This window comes from Columba livia, chromosome 3 (assembly GCF_036013475.1).
Source record: "Columba livia isolate bColLiv1 breed racing homer chromosome 3, bColLiv1.pat.W.v2, whole genome shotgun sequence".
In the NCBI taxonomy this organism is placed as follows: domain Eukaryota; kingdom Metazoa; phylum Chordata; class Aves; order Columbiformes; family Columbidae; genus Columba; species Columba livia.
In genome coordinates, this window is record NC_088604.1 from 40987354 (window position 1) to 41013197 (window position 25844).

The 25844-nt window shown below is 38.2% G+C and overlaps 1 long non-coding RNA gene across 2 annotated transcripts in view; it reads left to right on the plus strand.

Annotated features, from left to right (window-relative positions):
- Nucleotides 1-12811, plus strand: part of LOC110356266 (uncharacterized) — a 43110-nt gene extending 30299 nt beyond the window's left edge. For both annotated transcript variants that reach the window (XR_010471246.1, XR_010471247.1), the window contains one exon: nt 12155-12811. This is a non-coding gene — a long non-coding RNA (uncharacterized LOC110356266). The remainder of the gene's footprint in view (nt 1-12154) is intronic.
- Nucleotides 12812-25844: the final 13033 nt, after the last annotated feature.

Sequence of the window (25844 nt, forward strand, 5' to 3'; positions counted from 1 at the left end):
TTTCTCTGTGTTTTTGAACTTGAGCTATTTTATGGCAATACTTAAGACACTGAACTTCCTCCAAGTGACTTCGGAAAGAGTCTTGGAGGACAATGAAAGAATCTTGAGGTTTAATTACTTCTGTTACTACAGGTTACAAAAAATAAAATAAAGTCAAAAGTATAAATATTAAAAAAACCCCAGACATTGATATGGAGTACCAAAAATGACAACACAGCACTTACAGAAAAAAAAACCCAAAACATAACAAAAATCAGTCCATAACTATTATTTCACTGATTTACATCTATTTGTAGATGTTATTATAGCTTAACTGGTAGTGGGATAACACTAGACTGGCACTAAATTATAATATCTTCTGGAAGAGAAGAATAGATATTGTAACGTGAAATACGGGGTTATACACAATCCAGAGTATTTAATGCTCACTAAAAATCTACTGAAATATCAAGTCCCAAAGCTTGGGTTTAAAATCATCTTTTTGTTTTTAGCCACATTTCTTGAAGAAATCACCTTTCAGATATCTACAAGTCTTTACAATTAGCCATTTTTAGAAAAAATTTATATACTCATTTTAATGTCTGCTTGTCATTTTCCTTCCAAGAATAATGAAAATAAAGGAAAAAGAGAAGAAAATAAATAAGAGATAGAGCAGAGAGATTTTTTATTTAAGAAGATAGTAAGAGGGACTGTCTTTAAGAGTATTTTGGAAATATTTTCCAGTTTGCTTGCAACAGCTTTTTAATTTCAGTCATTTTTTCCAAACACACATTTGGAGAGCAGTGTAGGGGAAAGGGGCCTGGGGGTCTTGGTGAACAACGGAATGACCATGAGCCAGCACTGTGCCCTTATGTCCAGGAAGGCCAATAGCATCCCGGGGTGTATTAGAAGGGTGGTGGTTAGTAGGCCGAGAGAAGTTCTCTTCCTGTTCTACTCTGCCCTGGTGAGACCACATCTGGAATATTGTGTCCAGCTCTGGGCCCATCACTTCAAGAAGGACAGGGAACTGCTGGAGAGGGTCCAGTGAAGGGCTACAAAGATGATTAAAGGAGTGGAACATCTCCCTTATGGGGAAAGGCCAAGGGAGCTGGGTCTCTTTAGCTTGGAGGAGACTGAGGGGTGACCTTATTAATGTTTATGAATATGTAAAGGGTGAGTGCCAAGAGGATGAAGCCAGGCTCTTCTCAGTGACAACCAATGATAGGAAAAGGGGCAATGGGTGCAAGCTGGAACACAGGAGGTTTCATTTAAATATGAGAATAAACTTCTTCACAGTGAGGGTGATAGAACACTGGAACAGGCTGCCCAGGGAGGTTGTGGAGACCTTCAAAACCCGCCTGGACACATTCCTGTGTAGCCTCATCTAGGTGTTCCTGCTCCAGCAAGGGTATTGGACTAGACGATCTTTCAAGGTCTCTTCCAATCCCTAACATTCTGTGCTTCTGTGATAATCAAACTTTTGAAGATATCACAGAATCACAGAATCACAGAATCGAGTGGGTTGGAAAAGACCTCAGAGATCATCAAGTCCAACCCTTGGTCCAACTCTAGTCCGTTTACTAGATCATGGCACTAAGTGCCATGTCCAATCTCAGTTTAAAAACCTCCAGGGACGGCGAGTCCATTACCTCCCTGGGCAGGCCATTCCAATGCCTGACCACTCTCTCTGTAAAGAATTTCTTTCTAATATCCAGCCTAAATTTCCCCTGGCAGAGTTTAAGCCCATGCCCCCTTGTCCTGTTGCTAACTGCCTGGGAGAAGAGACCAATCCCCACATGGCTATAACTTCCCTTCAGGTAGTTATAGAGAGTGATGAGGTCACCTCTAAGCCTCCTCTTCTCTAGACTAAACAACCCCAGCTCCCTCAGCCTCTCCCCATAGGTCTTATTTTCAAGTCCCTTCACCTGTCGTGTTGCTCTTCTCTGGACCCGATCCAGCACTTCAATGTCTTTCCTGAACTGAGGGGCCCAGAACTGAACACAATACTCTAGGTGTGGCCTCACCAATGCAGAGTACAGGGGAAGGATCACTTCCCTTGTCCTGCTGACCACGCTATTTTTGATACAGGACAGGATACTGTTGGCCTTCTTGGCCACCTGGGCACACTGTTGGCCCATGTTGAGCTTCCTGTCAATTAGTACCCCCAGGTCCTTTTCCGTCTGACTGCTCTCGAGCCACTCTGCGCCCAGCCTGTAGCACTGCAGGGGGCTGTTGTGACCAAAGTGCAGCACCTGGCACTTGGCCTTATTGAACTTCATCCCATTGGAATCAGCCCATTTTTACAGTCTATCCAGATCCATCTGCAGAGCCCTCCTGCCTTCCAGCAGGTCGACACTCCCTCCCAACTTGGTGTCATCAGCAAATTTGCTGATGATGGTCTCAATCCCCTCATCTAAATCATCAATAAAGATGGTAAACAGGACTGGACCCAACACTGGCCCCTGGGGAACACCACTAGTGACTGGCCGCCAGCTGGATGCAGCCCCATTCACCAGCACTCTCTGGGCCCAGCCCTCCAGTCAGTTCTTAACCCAGCGTAGAGTACACTTGTCCAAGCCATGGGCTACCAGCTTTTGCAAGAGTATATTATGGGAGACAGTGTCAAAGGCCTTGCTGAAGTCCAGATAGACCACATCCACGGCTTTCCCCTCATCCACCAGCTGGGTCACCTGATCATAAAAGGAGATCAGGTTGGTCAGACAGGACCTGCCCCTCCTAAACCCATGCTGGCTGGGTCTGATCCCTTGTCCATCCTGAAGGTGCTGTGTGATTCCATTCAGGATGATCTGCTCCATAACCCTGCCAGGCACCGAGGTCAGGCTGACAGGCCTGTAGTTGCCAAGGTCAGCTCTGCAGCCCTTTTTGTGGACTGGGGTAACACTGGCCAATTTCCAATCATATGGGACCTCCCCAGTGAGCCAGGACTGTTGGAAGTGATGGAGAGCGGCTTGGCAAGTTCTTCTGCTAGCTCCCTCATCACGCTAGGATGGATCTCACCTGGTCCCATAGACTTGTGAGGATCCAGATGGCTCAGTAAATCACCAGCTATTTCCTCCTGGAATACAAGGGGCCTATTTGGCTTCCTATGAGCATAAGTATCTCTGAAGGTCTAAAAATATCTAATGGTAGTGGCTAAAATAACAACAGATAGATCAAGATTTATATAACTTAATCTTAACACAAAAATGCAAGACTAGATTGATTGAGTGATCTGTTACACTGCAGTGAACTTAAGGATACGTTTCCATTTCTGGGAAGATTGTAATGAAAGCTATGAGCTGGTCAAGCATATTGTTATGGCTGTGGGGCCTTAAGAGTAAGCTCTGGTTTATGTGTTATTTTTAGCATTTTTTGTGGTTTTTGTTTTGTTTTGTTGTTTTTTGTTTGTTTGTTTGTTTGTTTGTTTTCCTGAGGTATAAAGGTATAAATTTGTGCTTTCTTGTTTCCATTTGGCATCTCTGGAGCTAGAGTCATTTGAAAATAACATCCAGTTGCCAGAAAACTAGAGAAAATTGTTCTGTCAGAGTTTTGAGAACTGGGAATTATTTTCAAAAATACTAAAAACATATTATATTTTACATATTCCCCAAGGCAAGTGTCTTGAATACATCTAATTTATCAGACTTAGTAGGTCCCAGTTAACACAAAATTATTTGTCATGCACAATGCACTATACCCACCAGAGAGTTGGGATGATTCAGATGCATGTGGAGAGCTCACACAGAGTCTCTGTATCTTAATAGCCTGTGTTAGCTTTCTGATGAATTCCTTTTGGGAACCATTGAAGAGAATAAGGCAATCCCCTCAAAAAAAGATGAATTGGTGCTGTGTGCTATTAATACATGGAGCAGGCAAGATATATTACTGAACCTGGTTTTCCTTCTTTCTTTTCTTTTTCTTTCTTCCTTTCTTCCTTGTAATTTCTGTGTGAAAATAACTATTTTGTTTCCGCCATAAATATGAGGGCACCCCTAGTTTAATGAGTTCATGATGCTTTATCAAAGCCTTCAGATACTACCAATGTAATAGCACCTATTTTAGTACAGATCCAGCCAGCCTGAAATCTTCAGTCAAAGAAGTGGCAGACAGGCCAGAAGCTTTGCAACCTTACAACTTTCCCAGTGCTTATGGCAATAAAGTCTGTTACTTCCAAACCCCTGGAACCTTCATACACAAAATCAGACTATTCAAACCTTGTACAAGGAGGTATGAGGAGGGGAGGGACAAATGCTTTTGATTCTCAGTTCAGCAGGAACACTTTTCAGTCAATTTTAAAATATTGCAGTGTTTTTTTATACGTAATTGTAATAGTCTGCTGGTCTTTACTTCAGAAAGAAAACACTTATGTCAATGGGATTTATTCCTTTAAGATATTCAGCCAGTTGGCTGCTTTTGAGACTCAGTCCCTTGTGCAGATGTGTAGACAACATTTTTAAGCCAAAGTCAACAGAAGCAGGATGCCTGAAATAGTCATAAACTGAAGATTTTGCCCCTGAAGTTTATGACTGAATAGTCATAAACTGAAGGTTTTCCCCCCAATGTTATTTCTAAATCTAAGTAGAAATAAGACAGAATAGTGAATTTCTGTATGCATGAAGACTATAATTTCTTATATATCAATAGTCACACAAAGAAAATTAATATTTTCATACCTTTCTAATTGCAAAGAGAAAACTCAAGGTCTGAACCATGCCACATTAATTCTACATTGGCAGAATGCTTCCTGGAAAGACTGCACTGGGAGCAAGACATCGCATAGTTGGACCATGTGGAAAAGATCTTTATATCATTAGGGACTGGAGGATGATGACATGCCACAGATACTGTCTTCAGTTTTGATCACATCATTACAAAAAGACTGAAAGTGTCATGAATATAAAAGATCTGAAGGGGCACCAATGACTAGGTAGTGGTGGAGTGAGTGGGCTGTGTATTCTCTGGAAGCAGAGATGAAGAATTTAGGAGAATTTAGAAAACAGAAAATAGAAAAACAGATATAGTGAAAGTACACCTGGTGTTCTAGTATATTTATTTCTATAAAATAGGTGCTGGATGTTAGTCTGACATTTAAAAACAACACTTTTAAAACTGGTATTGTTATTCTTTTAAGAGATAATTAATCCGAAGAACTCACTTCTGCACAATATTTAGCAGAGATTCCAATAAAAGCTTAAAATCAAATTAACCTTTTGTGAGATTCAACACTGCACAGAGCTAAAAGAAATCGATATTCATGCACCAGGATATCAAGTGGTCACCAGCTAGTAGCAGGTCAAAAGTTCTCATCTGTCAAAGGCAAGGAACGAGTGCTTTATTTGAGCTAAATGTACTGTTACCCTCTGAAAACTAAGTATGACAGTAGAATAGTCCTTTGTTCTGTATTTCTTAACAACATGCAGATTATTGTTGTGTTACTTACATTTTATAACCTGCAACCTCTACCAGCTCAGCTGAGATCTGAATGTCAAACTGCATTCTCTTAAGACAGGCAGTTTGGCATATTCAGTGGGTAATGATCTTTCTACCCAAATGGAATATATCAAGATTAGCCAACTTAGACTGCATGGGTAAAAGCAGCTCACAAGCTCACACGCAAAGGCATAGACCGTCAGATTAGCAGCAAGGCTGAAGAGCATGTGCTTCATTCTGGGATGAAGAGAGTCAACACAAGCTGTTGCAGCAGATACTGCTTGATTCTCTGAGACTCAGTTGCCAGCCTGACATTATGCAATGAAGAGACATAATACAATTGCCACTTTCCTCTATAAATTACTCCCAGAGCTCCCCTTTTCTTCTTACTTCCTGAAGGTGCAATTTAAGTGTTTAGTGGCCGTAAGTTTTCAATGACCAGATGACAGGAAAGATTTACAAACCTTGGTCATTATCTATACAAACTTTAAGTTCCAAGTGACAGCTACAGTTCAGCACATTTTCTCAAATCTAGATTGCTTGCAGTATTTAAAAAAAAAAAAAAAAAAAGTTGCATTATTCTCTCTGATTTGAGGGAAAGACAAGATCACAGTAGACTTTATTTCAGTCACTGTGAAAGGTGGGAAGAGAGCTACATACCATTGTTCTTTATTTCTTGAAGTTTAAGGAGAGAGAGAAAAGAAGCATTGTAAAGGTCTGAAAATGAGTGTCCAAAGTATCTTCTTTTCAAGGAATATTAGGAGGCATTGAACCTATGACCTGCTGTAGAGGTAGAATTGTAAGCACTTTTATTATTCTTCTTGTTATTTGGTTCGTGTTTGCCACATGAGAAGATATTTATGATAAGCAAGTCTTTAGTTTTAAAAGGTAATATGTAAAATATAGAGTTTTTAAATTTAGATTGTTCAAATATTTGCAGGTTTTCTTATTCAAGTCAAAAGCACAATCACAAACCTATGTTTGCAAATTCAAGGCATAAAAATGAAATGAAGTATAGATCTGAGCACTTACTTTTCTAACGGACATTGAAAAACACACTCTGTTCCTGAAGGTCCCTGGGAAAGCACTACAGTTACAATATACCAGGCTATATACCTTCCTAACCACAGTGAACTGATACACACTTCAGTTGAGCAGGAAAGTCAGGCACTGAATTAATATTTTATCTAATCCTGTGTTCTGGGAAAAGAAAAAGGTTTGTTATGCCCTAGAGAAAACAGTAGAATTCAACCATGAATGAGAAGAACACAGAAAGAACTGGTTATTAGCATTAAGATTTCTGCATAACTCAGTCAGACATCATATATAAGGTAGGTCACAATGAGCCAGCTATACAGAAACTCTTGCATAGTTCAGGCTTCAAGCTGTTGCTTCATACATTGTTGAAGCAGAAAATTTTAATAACATTTCTTTTGTCCTATGATACAACTACATTGGAGCCTGTAGCTTAACAAAACAACGCCTACCACACTTCTAGTGTTGCACAAAAATGTTTTTTCAGTTACATCAGTAAATAGTAATCTGCAATGAAGAGAAATGTAAGAAAGCCCTGATCATCTAACATTTATGTGCTGTTTTGAGCTGTTAAAAAACATATGATTTCTGCAACAGAAAACTTGTTTCATTAGGAAAGCTGATGATGAGGCCTACAGATCCTGTTATCTTTTCTCTGATTCAGCTGGTTTAACCTGCACCTCATCAGTAATGGGCAAAAGCTGTCACAGTCTGAAGAGGGATTTGCAGAAGCTAAGCTGGTCATTAAGTAGGTCAGTAATGTTTTCCATTTCACTTTCTTGCCTCCAAACTACTACTGTTTTCAAAGCATACTACAACCGTGCTGAACAGACAATCAAAATTTTGCTCAGATTCCGTTCCACAGTTCCTGAATTTATTCTTTCTCTTTTCTCTCACTTGCTTTGAGAACAGGCTGTCAGCTTTTGGTGGCAAGAAACAGAGAAGAAATTCTCTCCCTAGGAGAGGCACAGCTGGAGAAGGCCAAATAACTGCATGCTTTTTAAGTACATTTGATTGTCTATGTAATTTCAGGCTTTTCTTTAGGGAAAAGGAACTACACAAGAGTAACTCAACAACTCCATGTTAGCAAAATTCATGGATACCACACTTACCTAAAGGCATCATTTACAATGAATGATAGAAAACACATCAGAGAATTGAAAGAATTCATGTGCAACAGAGGCAGCATTTCCATGTGCAGTTTTGTCAACACTTGATTGAGAGATTGATATCTACTGACGATTACTTACTTAAAGCAGGAGTTGATGGCAGAGTCTTAAAAGTGAAGCAATGATCCTTGGTCTGCTCTGACACAGACAACAGACTTTTGTTTTCCTCAGTGGGAGAAATTTTAATTAAAGGTCTCCCCCAATCAGATTTCTTATATTTTCAGGATTGCGCATGTACAGACTTCAATCCACAGCATTAATCATTCCTTGGCTGCTGGCAACTTCCTCTAGTTCCTCAGACTGCATTGTTGTAATTAGTACACATCTGAAGATCTTGCACCATTAATGTTGACGTATCTGTAAATAACACAGAACCACAATTCTGTGATTACCATTTGCATCATAGTATTTTACTTCGAGGCCTTGCAGCTTTCTTTTGAAAAATAATATAATTAAAAACCTAGCTAGCCTTCAGAGAATAGTCATTCTTATTTCTTGACTTTCAGCAACAAGAGCAAGCTCTCTCTGCTGGTACATATGCTTCTAGCACTGGAAAATTCTGCTTATTCATGCCAGTGGGCTAAACAAATAATAAGGCAAGCACAGAAAAATATCTCCAAAGCTAAAAAGTTCAAACTCAGATCAGCTCCCTTGGTCACCAACAATTTTAGATAGCCAAGAGGAAGTATAGTGTAACAATTTTGAGTCACTGCTATAAAAATATTTTTAAAACAGATAATAGGTTCACATATGCATGAAAGTGAGATCAATTTTAACTGAAATGCAGCCTCGAACATACCTGGCTAAAAACTATAGCTGGAGATGTGTAATATATAAATTGTACACTTAGCCTCCATTTAAAGTAATGTTTAATTTGTTTTCCCTGATAATTTTAACCATGCAACTCATCAATGCCAGTGGCATTGTAGAAAATTAGAAGTAGAATAGCTTCAGGTATAAAGTTTCATTGCTTCATTACCCTACTTAGCTAAACAGTAAATTGAAAGCTTCTTGGTTAGAAAGAAACCTTGATTTTCCATATTCCTATAAATATTTCTTGTTATTTAAAATTTGTATTTGACACCGCTGAACTGAATTCAGCTCTCTGATATTCAAAGACAGCTTCCTTTATCATATGTTTGGAATCTGCTTTTCAAATTTCCATTTCCATCCATTTAGGAACTGGATTTAACCTTTATTTTTTAATGACTGTTTAGCTTTAAATCATAGAAAATTTTAACAATGGAGTCTTTGATCTCTGACCCTATTAGTGGGTCTGTTCAACATGTCAAGCATCTCTTAGAACCTCAAAATGGCACCACAATTCAAGTCAATAAGGCAGTCATTCTCAAGAATGGGAATCCTTATTCCTTTTCCATCTGAATAAATTCAAATCTATCTTTTCTTATCAGACAGTGGCATAAGAAGAGTGGTGAGGAAGTTGGTGCAGGACATATAAACTCTTATTGGTGCTATAGAGAAGAGAATTCAAGATTAGTTGGGCAAAAACCCAGAGAACAGCTGATACTCGTAAGTCCTGACCAGGTCTTTACCCTGAGAGTAAAAAGATCATGGGTGCTTATACCTAGAAATATCTCCTTATTCTACATAAAAATATCTCTGGAAATATACAGAAATGACCATAAGAGGATGAAGTGAAAGTTTTGACTTTCCATTTGAAAAGACTCATGTTTACTCCCTCCATACTTTCACCATTGGATTCACTTCTATCCAGTGATACAGCTTTAACAGGAGGATTTAAAAATAACCCTTGCAAAATATCCTCTTTATAAACGTTTAGAAAACTCCTGGTGAGATATACGACTTTGTATCCCCTTGGTCTGAGGAAATATTTTCTCAAGGCTATTTTAAAGAGGCTAGAAAGGTTACTACTCTGTTCTTTAGTTTTAAAATAAATATTTGTTCGTCACTACCTTCTGTTTTAAGATTAATCCCTTGAGGGAGCTTTCAAAGCATTTTGTGTATGACCACTATATCAAGCCTCTTGGATAACAAGGAAAGAAGATTGTCCTGGTTTCTGGATCCTGAGATACATGCTCCATTGCTAATCTCTGTCATAACTGAAATGTCCTAATAAAACACCCTGTAACTTATAAAGCTTTAAGGTACAATCTGTCAATTATAAAAGAGTAGACAACTGCTGAACTGGTGTGTTTAGGACTGTAACCTAAGATTAAGCATATACATTTTAACTACATGCTACTTTGAAGATGCATGTTCCTTTTTCACATGATCTCTCTTTTACCTGCACAGTTATGTGTTGCTCAAATGTTCTCTGAACTTTTTTTTCTTTAATTATGCTTTTCCCTGATTATCATTATTATTTTGATTTTTCTGACTTGGATGAGTGAAAAAATTTCTTGGCATTTAATTCTCAGTCTGTATAGCATTACAAAAACACAATGTACTTTATGTCTTCCTTTTTAGTGTGTAACATAAAGAAGTATTTTTTTTACAATACATTACAGAACTCAGTTACAGCTTCACCACTGACTGCCTTCCAGATTGAGTATAAAAGAACCTGACTAAACCGGGAAGCTTTATTTATTATTGTAGCAGCTTCATTGTCCGCTGGATGGGTATTGTCTCTTTAGGAATTTTAACACCTGTTGTTACTTTCTGATTAGTATTTTTTTAAGGAGTTATCCTAGCAAGCTGATAAAGTTAACAGAAAGGCCTGCCCACCATGAAGGCCTCTAAACTCTCATCCTTTAACTTGTTTGGGTTTTTTTGTTTGTTTGTGTTTTGTTTTGGTTTGAATTAAAAGCACCCTTTGGAACACAAGAAAGTGTCTTCAGAGTCTTCAAAGATTTTCTTAGAACCCCTAACTCTGCACTTCCACCCTACAAGAAACTGGAATGGAAGAGAGCAATTACAATTCACAAAAAGATATCTGAGGCTGACCATTAGGTATCACTTGGAAAGGTTACTCATTCATACTTATGCTCAGGGTGCTTCCACAAAAATATTCAGGGCATGTTCCTGCTCAGACCCAGACCAGCACTGGCTCTGGGGCTGGTCAGAGGAGCAATGGTACAAAGACCTGATTGTTCCTTGGACTCATGTGGATTTGTTTCATATTCTATCTAATAGGTCATACAAGAACTGAAAAGTGTAGATCTTCAAAAGACATTATCATCCAGTTTAGTTTTCTTAGACAACCCATCAGCTTTGGTACAATATAATCTCTGTAGATGCTCTGTTTCTTTAATTTTTGTTTGCTTGGTTTCTCTCAGCAAAATTCTCTAAACCACAAAATATCTGCTTCAGGGAATGCCTCTTTAAAGGTATAAGAAGCTAAATGTTCTCTCTCACACATATTCCCTGCTAGGCATTCCTCTGTTCATCTTTTCCAACTAAAGGATATACTTATATATAATGAAAAGTTCACTGATTAGAATATGTCCTAGGGAGACATAGGAGATGGGTCGAGATGGATTCTCTTCTCTGACTAATGGGCATAAGAAGTTGCATTTTCTTTTTTTTTTATTTTTAATTTTTTCTTCTCCCAGAAGAATGTTCCAAATAAAATATATCTACAGTGTGGTAGTTCATTTATCATATCTGGCTATACTGTCTCACTTTCCCCAATATTCATTAGGTAAAAAGCAGCATATGGCGAGTTGGTAGATCTATAGAGTGGGTGACACCTGGATTCCTACTATGTTTTCTTCCTCATATTATGTTATTCCACTGTGCCTAGTTAGACAATGTTTTAGCGATTTGCTTTTCATTAAACATTAGAAAATGCATACTAAAAATTAAGGAAACAAGTTTACTATTCATTCATCAAACCAGTGTGGAACCACAATTGAATTTGTTAGGCATTCTGAATATTTTTCTACTCTCTCACTGTTTTTGTTGCTTGTTGTAACCAGCTCTTTATATATATTTGTCCAAGCAATATGAGAAATTATTACAAATAATTGTACTTAAGATTTTTTGTAAAATATGTAGCACAATACCAGATTGATAATAACAATAATTATATAACTAAATATAATGGTGGGACTTGGTATTTATGTCCATAGTTTTGTGTATATTAGATATATAGTAAATTAAAAAATAAATAATGAAAATAAATCAAAATAAAATTGCTGCCAAACAATGCTCATCTCTTTGGGAAAATTTCTGTAAAGTATGACCCTTTGCACTGGTTGTACAACGACTCAAACCATGTGGTAACAAAACTAGTTTTTATTTCATTCCCTCTGCTGAGTTGCAGATCTTCCATAACAGTGACCTAAGTTCCAATAAAAGAATAAAACAAATAACAGCTGATATGCACAGTGCTATAGTACAATAATCCAATTATTTCCCATAGTGCAGAAATGACATGCAATTTCCACACCTGTGACACCAGAGAGATGTTATTTGCACAGTTTGGATCTGAATGCCTAGTTAAATTTTGCTATAGTGCCTTAGGTCAGATTTATGTTAAAATACTCTCTTTATAAACTCCATGGTCACATATTATTTTCTGGTGTGCTGGTTACATACATTGCTGTCTTTCTTGGCAGGAAATCTGTCTTGATGATCAACTTCTCCATCTTTGTGTTTAGTAGCCATGCCATAAAGGCAACACCCGCAGTGAGAAGCACCAGCTCCACAGTGGGAGGAATGGGAAAGGTGGGGACTATGTTTTCTCGATGGTATTTCATCTGTCTTTCATGAAGTAGCTCTGCTAGTAGCCTTAGGCAAGAGACCATTCAGTTGTACAGTAAAAAGACTGGTGGCCAGTGTCTGAGAAGTGAGATTTTTATAATGTCTTTGTCATCAGATGCTAACACACTTGCAATATAGAAGAAATCAATTTTATATGTATCAGGAATTATGGCCCTGATAAACAGTTATTTTTCAACGAAAAAATGGCAGTCTTGTCTGATGCTTAGGGCCATACAAGCACTGGCAAATTGATTGTGGTGTAAGAGATTTATAAGACCTTACAGAAGTCAGATTGATTTTTTTTTGTTTTTATTGTATCTAACATTAGTTGATTGCATTTTGCATGTTTTACATTTACAACAATGTCAAACTCCCTGTCTAAATCCAAAATGTTATTGACTTAGCTGTGCAAAGCGGAGTCAAAATATTCCGTCCTATTTCTGTATTTCCCTACACAATATTCTCCCATCTCTGTGCACAAAGATGTAGACTGTATGTAAAATAAATAAATATATTCTAACTGATTCCCTGATATGTCTCTCTTTTTTCTTAATTTTATTACATTTTAAATTTAAACAAACAGTTCGAGATTTGCTGAACTACTGGTTTGTTGTTTGCCTTTGGCAAATGTGAAACTTCCAGCTGCCTCCAGGAAATAAAATCTCCTTTAAAAAGTCAACTTCTTTGAGGTGGTGACAAAGTGCACCATCCACTGGAATTCTGAATCACTCCATAACACACATTGCTGTGTGACCAGTTGTAGCCCAATAATGTACTGTATGTACCCATGAAGTATCACTGAACTGATGCAATTCCAGGAACTTTAAGAAATTCAAAGAAGCAAATAGACTAACTGGACATTTTGTTTCCCACTAAAGACAGCTCTGTAAATAACCAACAAACAACTCCCTCAAAATAAAATGAGAGAGTTTCCTAACGTGTGAAAATCACTCCATTTCAAAACTGTGATTTTCTTTTGTTTCTGAAATCAAATTAACTGGAAACAAATTCATCTGTTAGGAGGAAAAAAAATAGAAAAAGAAAAGAAAATAAACAAACAAACAAAATTCCAAACAAACAAAGAAATGGAAAAAAACACACACAAAAAACCAAATCAAACCAAAACCACCAACAACAACAACCAAACAAACAACCCCAAAACTTTCACAGTGTTATATCTCACATTATTGGGATGAATTGCTTAAAGTAAAACCTACAAAGTTCCATTGAAATCATCTCAGATAACATGTTATCTTTCGGAACAGAAAACAATCAGATGCAGCAACAAGTTTGACCTTAAAGGTTGCAGGAATACAACAGAACACAAAATACCCAATAGAATGTGCCTTCTTCCATATTCTCAGGGGAGCACCCACCGCCTCTTTGCTCATCTCTCTCTCAGGTCCACTTTCCTCCTTGCTAGGCTTACCTATAACCAGATCTGCAAACATTTTTATTAACACAGTCTTCCTTACATAGCTTTAAAAAGAGATGCTTTTCTTTCCTTGATCACGTAATTTCTGTCTTCACCCAGGATTGCTTCTCCACAGACCTGCTTCTGGATTCTATTAATTCATTTAATGCTTATGAATTTAATGTGTGAATTTAATGTTCACTCTACTGACTAATTTATAGACTATTTTCTGCCAACTGCCAAAAGTGACAAGTCATAACATCTGAAATCAACAGCCAAACAGTCTTTTGAGTGCACACCACATACATTTGCTGCAGAAACAGAGACACTGTTTCACTGAAGAGACAACAGGGACACTTCAGTGCTAATTGCCTGGAAAACTGTAAGACTTTCCTTCTTTCCTTATGTAAGTATTATCTGAAGCTTTGTCTTTTTCTTTTTTTTTTCTTTTTTTTTCCTTTTCTCACTAATCCTAAAGGTCATCATTCGTTTTCTGATAGTACACTTCTATCTCAAGTCACTGAAAGTTCAAAGGCATACCTTGAGGTATTTAATTTATTCCTTCTTTTCTATAGAAATGCTTTAAAATGTTGTCTAGGTGTTCTTAGTTCTCTTATCTATTAAAAAAAAATCATAATATGACAAGTGAAGCAGTAGGATTTAATATAATCCATCAAAAGAGAGTCACACTGTTTGAAAATTCAAGCCTCCCCTCCTCCTTGGTAACCTAAATTTAAATACATTTGAGAAAACAACATGTGAAATGTGTCCTCAATGTCTATAGATTTGGCCTAATTCATTACAGGTGGGGATTGATTCTAAAAGCCCCCACAGAAAATTAGTTTCATCAGTCCCCTCTCTTTTTTTTTTACTAATTCTCATTTCAACTGTGCCAGTACAGAAGATAATGTTTTTTAGAAGGTAGGGTTTACCCTTTTGGACATTTTCATCTTAATCATCAGATTGCATTTCTTTCTACCTGTTATTTCCCACCTAGAACTGTAATCCATCTTAATCATCAGATTGCATTTCTTTCTACCTGTTATTTCCCACCTAGAACTGTAATCCAAACACCTAGCAATGCAAAATTGATTAGTTGTGCCTGTGTCTAATTTGAATATTCTATAATTAACACAGCCTTTATTGTAATAAGCACATCTGCACCATACTGTGTTATATTTAAAATAGTGACTGAAATATTTTTTATTGTGAAGGCAAGAGTTGAAAATGCTTGAGATGCCACACAGTGTAGGGAGTAAGTGTAAATGGGTTCCTCTAGAAACTCAGGTATGGTCTATGAATTATGATAACATGTTTCAAAAAGATGTACCACTAAGTAACGTTCAAGCTTGTGCTCAAGTAAGAAGGCATTATATTGCATCTGCACACGATTGCTCCCAAGACAGAAGAATGAAAAAGAAAGCATTTAAAATATTTTACAATTCTAACACCACACACAGTGATAAGGTTATGTTAAGGGGTTTAGGTGATAAGGTTAAGGTGGGTAACTGATGTTGCACTGATCTATGAGGATGTATCAGCTTGAGTCAATATTGGTTAGAGCTCTTCACTTTGGGTTAATGCTCCATGAAGATAAATCAGATACCTCTACATGAGGCTGTACAAATATGCATTTGTACAGTTTATTAAACCAAAATAACAATTTGCAAAGATAGGCAGAAAGTTAAGAATACAATTATCTGAGGAGTCATTGTTTGTCTTCAAGAAAGAACCCTTAATGATACATGAACTGCTTTTAAGGGAACCATCCTACAGACTGTATTGATTTTAGGCAACAGAGTTTTGGTAGTGGCCTGGGGCTGCAGGAGTGGCCTTTGTGAGAAGAAGCTAGGGCTGCCCTATGCTGCTTCTGCAGAGAAGGGAGAAAAAGGGAAGGGAAGGGAAGGGAAGGGAAGGGAAGGGAAGGGAAGGGAAGGGAAGGGAAGGGAAGGGAAGGAAAGGAAAGGAAAGGAAAGGAAAGGAAAGGAAAGGAAAGGAAAGGAAAGGAAAGGAAAGGAAAGGAAAGGAAAGGAAAGGAAAGGAAAGGAAAGGAAAGGAAAGGGAAAATAAAAGAAAAGGAAAATAAAAGAAAAGGAAAAAAAAAAAGAAAAGAAGAAACACCAAGGTCAGAGAAGAAAAAGGAGTAGATGTTGGATATTTCCTGCAGCCTGTGAAGGATCCAGGCTGCAGCAGAGGATAAGTGTGAGAGGAGGGAAGGGGTTGCAGAGAAACTGCAGTACTGACCATAACTATCCCCTCTCTGCACTACTTGGAGGAGCAGGCAGAGCAACCTGCAGTGAAGCAGTGAAGTTAAGCCTGGGAGAAGGGAGATGACAGGCATTGTTTTAATGTTTGTCTTTTTGTTTCCAACTATGTGGATCTATTTTGATTGGTAATAAATTAATTTTCCTCAAGTCTGTTTTACCTGCAACAGTAATTGGTAAGCAATCTCCCTGTCTGTATTCAAACCATCAGCTTTCCTGGCCTCTTATCTCCCCTTGTCCTGCTGAGGAGGGGGAGTCAGTGAGTGGCTAGGTGGGCATTTGGCTGCTAAATGATGCTAATACATCACACACATAGATATAGATACATGTAAATAATGCTCAATCGTAAAATACCTAAAGGTGTTTAAGTCTACTTTGGAAATATTTTAGAGATCTTCAAATTGAAGAATGCACTTTCTGTATTGTTTAAGTAGCTGTGAAAAATTCTTCAACCTTATCAAAACCTAGCTATCTTTGGTCCCTAGAAAATGTTAGGGCTCCACAGGCCTTGTTCGTTGTATCTATCCTGGTGGATTTTCTCTGTCAGAGACAATTAGTTGATATCCTGCTGGAAAGATGCAGTCTGCTCTGCAAATAATATGCCAGAGTTTGCTGCAAGAAAACATTGATTCCTCTTTTACACTGTATGGGTTTCCTTAACCTCTGCAGTAGCCCTTCTGTTTGGCTTTCAGCATGGTTAATGGTACTTTTTAGGTGTTTCTCTTCTGTTCAGTTTCTTGCCTGATCTGCAGAGTTGTTTTTGTTTGTTTGTTTGTTTTTGTTTGTTTGTGTGTTTTTTTATTTTATTTTGTCATCTGCACTCATATTCAGTCAAGTTCCTTTTCTGTCATCCACTTCACAGAATGACAACAATAAAAACCCCAAATGGCTAATTTGACTTTAAAAATCATTTTTCTCCCAGCAAATAATAATAATATACCAAAAATCTAAATGTATCATCATTATATTATCTGTTTGTGTGATTTAGCTTTAATCTGAAATCTTAATTACCTGAGAAAAAAGTATTTTTCTTCATTTGGGGATCATAACATTCCTTAAATCCTTTTCCTTAAATTATAAGTTCTTCCTTATTCTTAACCAAAGTCTTTACTCTGTGTAATTATACTGTGTAATACACACACATATATATAAATACTGTATACATTTTCAAATAACAAAGGTACTGTTATCTATCAAATTGAAAAAAAAAAAAAACACAGCAAAACCAAACAAAAACCAGAAAACAAACAAACAAAAACATATGGCAGTTGAAGTCTTTCACTTCTTTCTTTAGGTCTTCCAAAGGTGATTTTATAACCACATTAACTGGTAGCTTGTTTTGAATTATTAGTTAGCATTTGATTAATTTTCCACCATACGCATACATACATATATGTGTGTGTGTGTGTGTATACAGACACTATAAATATATACCTCAGACAGTTATTATAAACCATCCATAGCAGCAGGTCTGGTAAGTTAAAGGGAACAGGGACACTAGGATCTTGAAGTTCCTCTAACAAGATGGCATGGAGAATTTAACTTGTTATTAATCAAAGAAATATTTTTTTCTTCCGAGTAAGAACTAGCCAGGGTTATAATCTATAATCTAGAACTAGTCTCAGGGTTATAATCAAGAACATTACTGTTAGAACCAAAGCTTTGTTTAGCTGGTGGTGGAATTTGACATAGAATGCAAGCATCTTTCAAAGTCATTGAGTCATATATATATATATATATATATATATATATATATATAAGTAGATGTTTCTGAAAATACCATGAGACTTGGAAATTGTATCTTCTGTATGCGTTGTCACTATGTCTCTATGTTCTGACAATTTCCATAAAACTAACAAAGTTGATATTCATGTGGTGATGGAAATGAAACTTGGCAATAAATTCTTCATAATTCATTTTACCTTGATTTTCATCAGGAAATTACATTCTCATATGTTTTCTAGTCTAAACAAGTTCTGCTGTAAGATGACTTATACACAACAAGTGCCTGTGTCTTTCCACTGACTCAAAAATAATTGTTTAGATGTAAAAGCTCTATATTGTACTAGCTCAGAATCAGAAGTGTACACTGCAGGTACTTAAAGGTTAAATGAGATTAATTTTATTCGTAGTGCCTGTTGCCAGAAAAACATACAGGATCACATTAATATAATCCTCAATGATTACTTATAGCTACATTGATACTCAGCAGGATTATCAAATGATGCAGAGGTGGGTGGAAAAAGGCAAACATCACAATCATCTTCAAGAAACGCAAGACAGAGTGTCTTAAATAACCTCTGGCAAGTCAGTGTCATTTCAGTCCCTGGAAAGATTATGGAGCAAATCCCTGTGGCAGCCATTTCCAAGCACACAAATGGCAAGAAAAATAGCAGGAAAAAAGCAGGATGGGTTTGCTCAGAGCAATTTTTGTCTTACCAGTCTTATTGTCTTATGTAATGAGAGGTCAAGCTCAATGCATAAAAGGAGAACAGTGGTTGCCTTATACTGGTGACTGCATTAACACCTTCAGCACAATCTCCTATAATATTCTTACAGCCAAATTGGTGAGATACAGGCAAAGAGTGTTTACACAGTGGACTACCAGACTTAAGGTTTATCATTAGTAGTACAAACCATGCTGGCTACTAGTGATAGGGTCAATACTACTTAATGCATTTATTAGCAATCTTGATGAGGGGATAGAGTTCTCCCTCACTATGAATGCCAGCAATGCCAAGTTGGAATAAGAAGACAATATTTGGGAGGGCAGAGCTGCTATTCAGAGAGGACTTGACTGTCTGGAGAAATGGACAGATAGAAACCTCAGGAAGAACTTCAAAGACAACTGTGAAGTGCAGCAGTACAGGCTGGACACCAAAAGAATTGAAAACACCTCCACAGAAAAGGAACTGAAGTCTCAGGCAGACAACAAGCTGATCATGGGGCAACACTGACCTTACAGAAATGACGATCAACAACATACTGACCTGCGCTAGCAAGAGTATAAGACAGTAAGTCTAGGGAAGCAGTTTTTCTCTACCTTGCACTTATGATGCCATATGAAATGTACTGTGTGCAGTTTTGTTTGCCAGTGCAAGAAAAAAACAGCGATACTGAAACGATTCCAGTGGGCCTCCAACATGGTGTAGACATGCTGGAGCATGTGACATACACTGAGAAGCAGAGAGAAGTGGGTTTATTCAGCCCAAAGAGAGGAAGATTAAGGGAGATGCATTTACTATTTTCGTCTGTTTTGTGGGAGGATATAAATAAGACAGAGCCAGACTATTAGAGATGTCTAGTGATGCACAGTGACAGGATAAGAGGCAATGGAGAGAAATTAGAACAGAGGTAAACTGACCAGACATAAGAAAACTTTGTTTGTTTGTTTGCTCATTTTTTTTTTTTGTTAAGAAGGTTGTTAATCTCTAAATTAGATTACCCAGAGAGGTTGCAGAGTTTCTGTTATTTGTGATTTTCAAACTCCAGTAGATGTGGTCATAAGCAACTTGCTGTAGTTTTACCCTGCTTTGAGTTGAGGACTGGACTAGATGACCTAAGTTAGCCTGTGAATCTTTCAGTATCAATCCCCAGGTTCCAGTATAGGTTGGGAAATTACATATTAGAGAGCAGTGTAGGGGAAAGGGACCTGGGGGTCCTGGTGGACAGCAGGATGACCATGAGCCAGCACTGTGCCCTTGTGGCCAGGAAGGCCAATGGCATCCTGGGGTGTATTAGAAGGGGGGTGGTTAGTAGATCGAGAGAGGTCCTCCTTCCCCTCTACTCCGCCCTGGTGAGACCACATCTGGAATATTGTGTCCAGTTCTGGGCCCCTCAGTTCCAGAAGGACAGGGAACTGCTGGAGAGGGTCCAGCGTAGGGCAACGAAGATGATTGAGGGAGTGGAGCACCTCCCTTATGAAGAAAGGCTGAGGGAGCTGGGTCTCTTTAGTTTGGAGAAGAGGAGACTAAGGGGGGACCTTATCAATGTTTATAAATATATAAAGGGTGAGTGCCATGAGGATGGAGCCAGGCTCTTCTCGGTGGCAAACAATGATAGGACAAGGGGTAATGGGATCAAGCTGGAACACAAGAGGTTCCGCTTAAATTTGAGAAGAAACTTCTTCTCAGTGAGGGTGACAGAGCATTGGAACAGGCTGCCCAGGGAGGTTGTGGAGTCTCCTTCTCTGGAGACATTCAAAACCCGCCTGGACATGTTCCTGTGTGACCTCACCTAGGTGTTCCTGCTCCAGCAGGGGGATTTGACTAGATGATCTTTTGAGGTCCCTTCCAATCCCAAACATACTGTGATACTGTGATACTGTGATACAACTGAATGCTTAAAAATAATCTGTAAACCACTGGAGAAATTTTGCAAAAAAAATAGATAAACTTTCTAATGAAATAGAACATTGCATACATGCTATAATAAAACCAAAATAAAACAAAAACCTAGTCTTTGTATTCTGGGACATAATCTATGCAGACAGCAACTGTACTATAGTTCGCAGTTTATAGAGGTAAGCAGTGAACTCTTTAAAAGTTTACATGAAAACTACAACATACGCATAGAATCTTGTGTTGATCATTGGGGTTTTGAATGTTTCTGTGTCCAACAACATTTTACAGAGTATATCCAGATCATCTGGCAGTGTTAAAATATAGGTGATTGCTTACTGATTTTGAAAATGCTAATTAAGTTCCAGCATGTATTCAGTTTTCCATTTATGTCTTGTTGATATGAATATCATCCACTGTCCAAGCTGGTAAGTAATTGAGGCTCTGGGAGTTTGACTTCTCTTGTGTTAATTAAAATCTAATCATCATCGTGAGAACAAACACCTACTGAGAATTTTTAACTATAACTCCTAAAGGATCTTCTCAAAGTTTGCATGCACACACATTCTTTGACAGGTGTGAAGGCTACTTAAGATGCTGAACACATTACAGCTATAATACCACAGTTTCTTCCAGGCTCAGGCACAGGAATGATCTCACTCTCAATTCTGTGATTAAACCTGTGCAACCTTTTTCCTTTTCTCATGGACTGAGGACTCTTCTTCCCTTCCATCTCCTCACCCAATGCTACATGGACATGATTAAGGTCGTAGTAAAAATGTTTTAATTATCAACTATATCTTCAATTTTTTATTTTTATTTTTTTTTTTAAACGGATTATAGTATCAACCCAAGAACCATGAAGTGTTTCTGTCTTTTGCAGGAATGTCATCTAGGAAACAAATATTCATACAAATATGGATAGCGTAGCAGAAGCTTGATTTATGCATCAAAGTAAAGATACTACTTTTTCCTTAGAAACTGAAAACATGCTTTGAGAAAAGTGCTTTTGGATACACTAAGACTGTAAACACTCACTCTGGAATTCAACCACCTGGAATATACCATGAATTCTGTCCATTCACACTTGTCTGGCTTTGGGACATTAAAATCTTTCAGACAATTAAAAAAGAAATAAAAGCACATAATAAAAAATTCAAAGGAGCATAACAATCCTGGTGCAGGTAAATAAAAATATTATTGAATGGTTTATTCCATCAGTAGATTTTAAGAATAAGCAGACTGTGATAAGGAATTTATATTTTGAAAATCAATTTTAGGCAAAGAAACATGAAAAATGTTTAAAGAATTAGCATTTCTGACTTCTTGGATAATGATGAAAATGATCTCAGGTCTTTGAATTGTGAATTCTCAAGGAATAGTTCTTAGTGCAACCCTTCTGGAGAGTCATCTTAAAAACTTGTCACTCAACTGATTTTCAAGCAACATTTGATATCCTTGTGCTGTACATTAACTGCACATGTCAACAGTAGCTGAGAATAGTTAATTACAATCATGGGAGGGATGATAATTATAAACAGTAAGTTTCCAGTTGCCCTCCTGCCATTATTTTCTAGTACTGAAAGTGTGTAAAAAATGTCAAAAGTTTGAACTGGTAACAGATTCTGCCCCTTTCTTCTGCAAATTCAGGTAAGTTTTCATGAAGTGGATAGGAGGAGGCATAATTCTTCAGTGGAGACGAAGTGCGAAAGAAAAATGTGAACAGTTCTAAGATGCTACATATTAATGCAGGGATATTTAGTTCAGTCTTTTGAAAAATAAATATTACAATTCTGATCCAAGTTTCTTCCGGTAGGTCCTTGAGTCACACTAGCAGATCACAGAATTGACTGGGTTGGAAAACACCTCAGAGATCATCAAGTCCAACCCTTGGTCCAACTTCAGTCCATTTACTAGATCATGGCACTAAGTGCCATGTCCAATCTCAGTTTAAAAACCTCCAGGAACAGTTAGTCCACCACCTCCCTGGGCAGGCCATTCCAATGCCTGACCACTCTCTCTGTAAAGAATTTCTTTCTAATATCCAGCCTAAAGTTCCCCTGGCAGAGTTTAAGCCCATGCCCCCTTGTCCTATTGCTAACTGCCTGGGAGAAGAGACCAGTCCCCACCTGGCTATAACTTCCCTTCAGGTAGTTATAGAGAGTGATGAGGTCACCTCTAAGCCTCCTCTTTTGTAGACTAAACAACCCCAGCTCCCTCAGCCTCTCCCCATAGTTATTGTGTTCAAGTCCCTTCACCAGTCTTGTTGCTCTTCTCTGGACCCACTCCAGCACTTCAATGTCTTTCCTGAACTGAGGGACCCAGAACTGAACACGATACTCCAGGTGTGGTCTCACCAATGCAGAGTACAGGGGAAGGATCACTTCCCTTGTCCTGCTGACCACGCTATTTTTGATACAGGACAGGATACCATTGGCCTTCTTGGCCACCTGGGCACACTGTTGACTCATGTCAATTAGTACCCTGAAGTCCCTTTCTGTCTGACTACTCTCCAGCCACTCTGTGCCCAGCCTGTAGCGCTGCAGGGGGTTGCTGTGGCCAAAGTGCAGGCCCCGGCACTTGACCTTGTTGAACTTCCTCCCATTGGAATCAGCCCATTTTTACAGTCTATCCAGATCCCTCTGCAGAGCCCTCCTGCCTTCCAGCAGGTCGACACTCCCTCCCAACTTGGTGTCATCAGCAAATTTGCTGATGATGGTATCAATCCCTTCATTTAAATCATCAATAAAGATGCTAAACAGGACTGGACCCAACACTGACCCCTGGGGGATACCACTAGATGCAGCCCCATTCACCAGCACTCTCTGGGCCCGGCCCTCCAGCCAGTTCCTAACCCAGCAGAGAAAAAAAAGATGAGAGTACTGTAGAGAAAATAATTGTTTTGGGAATTAATAGCTATACTGAGTTTTAAAACTGTTGAAAGGGGCAATGTAGGACTTGGGTTTTACCCTGTTATTTTGAGGAATGGTGCAGGACTCAGCCTGCTTATTAGAAGCAAAATTAAATGTTGTGTGTAGATTTAGACTCAATGGGACAACTTTATATCTTAACAATAAAAAAATAAAAATCTGTCAGACAAAATTTAGGCCAGCTAGACAGTTCCATTGGGATGGATCTGATCTACCAACATGGAAGAGTTTTTTCTGTACTCTTTGTAAGAACACATATTTAGCTCACAAAAAGCAGAATAGGGAGGAGCCAGTACCAAAGAGGAGAACTTTTAGGTCACTTCATCCACTTAAATTGTTGGAACATGGAAGGAACCACTCAAGCACAACCTCAGAGACATTCAGCCAGAACAAAGTAAGTGATTAAAAGAAGGGAAAGTGAGATTATCATAGAGAAAACTAACATAAGTGGATGTTGTAAGGGAGGTTTGAAAATGTAAAAAACTTGCTAAATGTATTACGAAAAGTTTAGAAAGAGGGTCATGGGTGGAAAAAAAAAGGAAAGATAAAAGTGGATTATGCAGGAACAAGTGTGGGAAAATGGGGAGGAGGGAGGACAAAATGTGCCCATCATGTGTAAACAGCATCTCTATAGTCTTCTTGTCAAGACCTGCATCTGGTTGTTGAAATTCGTCCTATCCTCTTAGTAAACTGTATTTCCTATGTGACACTTTATGCATGTACGTGTGTAATTTGGTAATGCACTTTACTCTGGAGTAGCTGGTGAGCTGGATTACAAGGAGACCAGAATCTGATCAGAGCTCAAGGTCAGAGCTGAAGACTGGACAAAAAAGGTCGAGGGCCTGGACATGGATTGTGGATGATCTTTTCAGGTCTGTGTACTTGTCTCTGTTGAATATGTGCTCAGCCCCACTACTGAGCTGGAAATGGGGAACAACAACAACTACATCCAGCAAAACCATGAGGAAAGGTCCCTTGGGTTTGTTTTCTTTTCACAGCTGAGACTTCTAATGTTACAGTTGTTCAGCTGTATTCAGAACTGAGGATCTTTTTTTCTTTTCCACCTGCACCTCTGTACCTGACACCACTCATACTGAAGCAGGTCTGGGAGCATTTGTGCTGTGTTTTGAGGAAATGCCTTTCAAATTTCCTGGTGCTTTAAGCATTTCTTTTTTAATCTTGCTTCAAAGAGCATGGCACATCTCTGAAGCCCTGGAATCATTCAAATCTGAAGCACTCTGGGGTTTTGATTCACACCCTGTAATTTGAAGCACCTGGGAAGAATGGGGATGTATTTCTTAAATATCTTCTTATAGCATATAGATATACATAGAGATGTACAGCCAAAATTAAAGGCACGATATTATTTTTGACCCCCAGAAATTTTAAATCTAGATGACTGATCATATAAAATGCCAATAAGTGCCAGTGAACGTCAGAGGACAACTGGATTCTCAAACTCTCTGAACCACATTGTAACAACATGTATAACATTTCCCTGAGAGGGGAATCTCAGATTAGATTTAATTCCTGAATTATGGATGTTTAGGTGAATGTAACTTTTGAATCTTTTAAACTTAGGCACCCCTGTTGCTTAAAGGATATGAATTTTTCATTCTGCTTTTCAGAGGAAAAAGAAATACACCAATACCTTCTAGAATGTCACAGGAGAACTTGGCTACTTCAGAAAAGCAGACAAATTCTGTTTATTGATTGCTGTCCCTGTACTGTTATTGATATCTGACACTATAAGTTGACTTATTGCTAGAGGGAAAATCTGTGATTCTAATTTTTATTATATTTTTTTTTTTTTTTTTAGTGCATAACGGCTGTGAAATAAAAGGTTCCTGCAAAACTAAATGAAGCACTTTCTTAGGACACCCACTTGTCAGAAAGCAACTCTTCCTCCAAAGAGCATTTTAGTTAAAATTAAAAAAAATCCAAACAACCTCTTGTTTCTTGGTGTAGCTTACTCAAAGATATCTAACTTAACAAAGTAGCATACACAGTACTCTTTCTGTGACTAAAAATTCAAAAGCATTCTCTGTCATTCTGTGTGTGTGATAAACATCCTTCCTCTCTTGTGTTATTAAGAGGACTTTAAATCAGAAAATACTTTAATAAGGCCATATGTTTGTTAGAGAAGTGTCCAAAGCAAAGCTTCAGTCCATGTTTGTGGAAGCTAGGGTCAACTCTATAAACTCCATGCATTTGTACTGTTTATTTCAATGTGAAATGGACTTCCCACTTCAGTTCCTTCTTCCTCCATTAGATTTTCTGTTTCTGATTCTTGTTTAGATATCATCATAAATATGTAAAGTGAGTGTCATAGGGATGGCGCCAGGCTCTTCTCGGTGACAACCAATGAAAAAAACAAGGGGCAATGAGTGCAAACTGAAACGCAGGAGGTTCCACTTAAATATGAGAAGAAAATTCTTCTCAGTGAGGGTGATAGAACACTGGAACAAGCTGCCAAGGGAGGTTGTGGGATCTCCTTCTCTGGAGACATTCAAAACCCAGCTGGATGCCTTCCTGTGTGACATGACTTAGGTGTTCCTGCTCTGGCAGGGGGATTGAACTAGATGATCTTTCAAGGT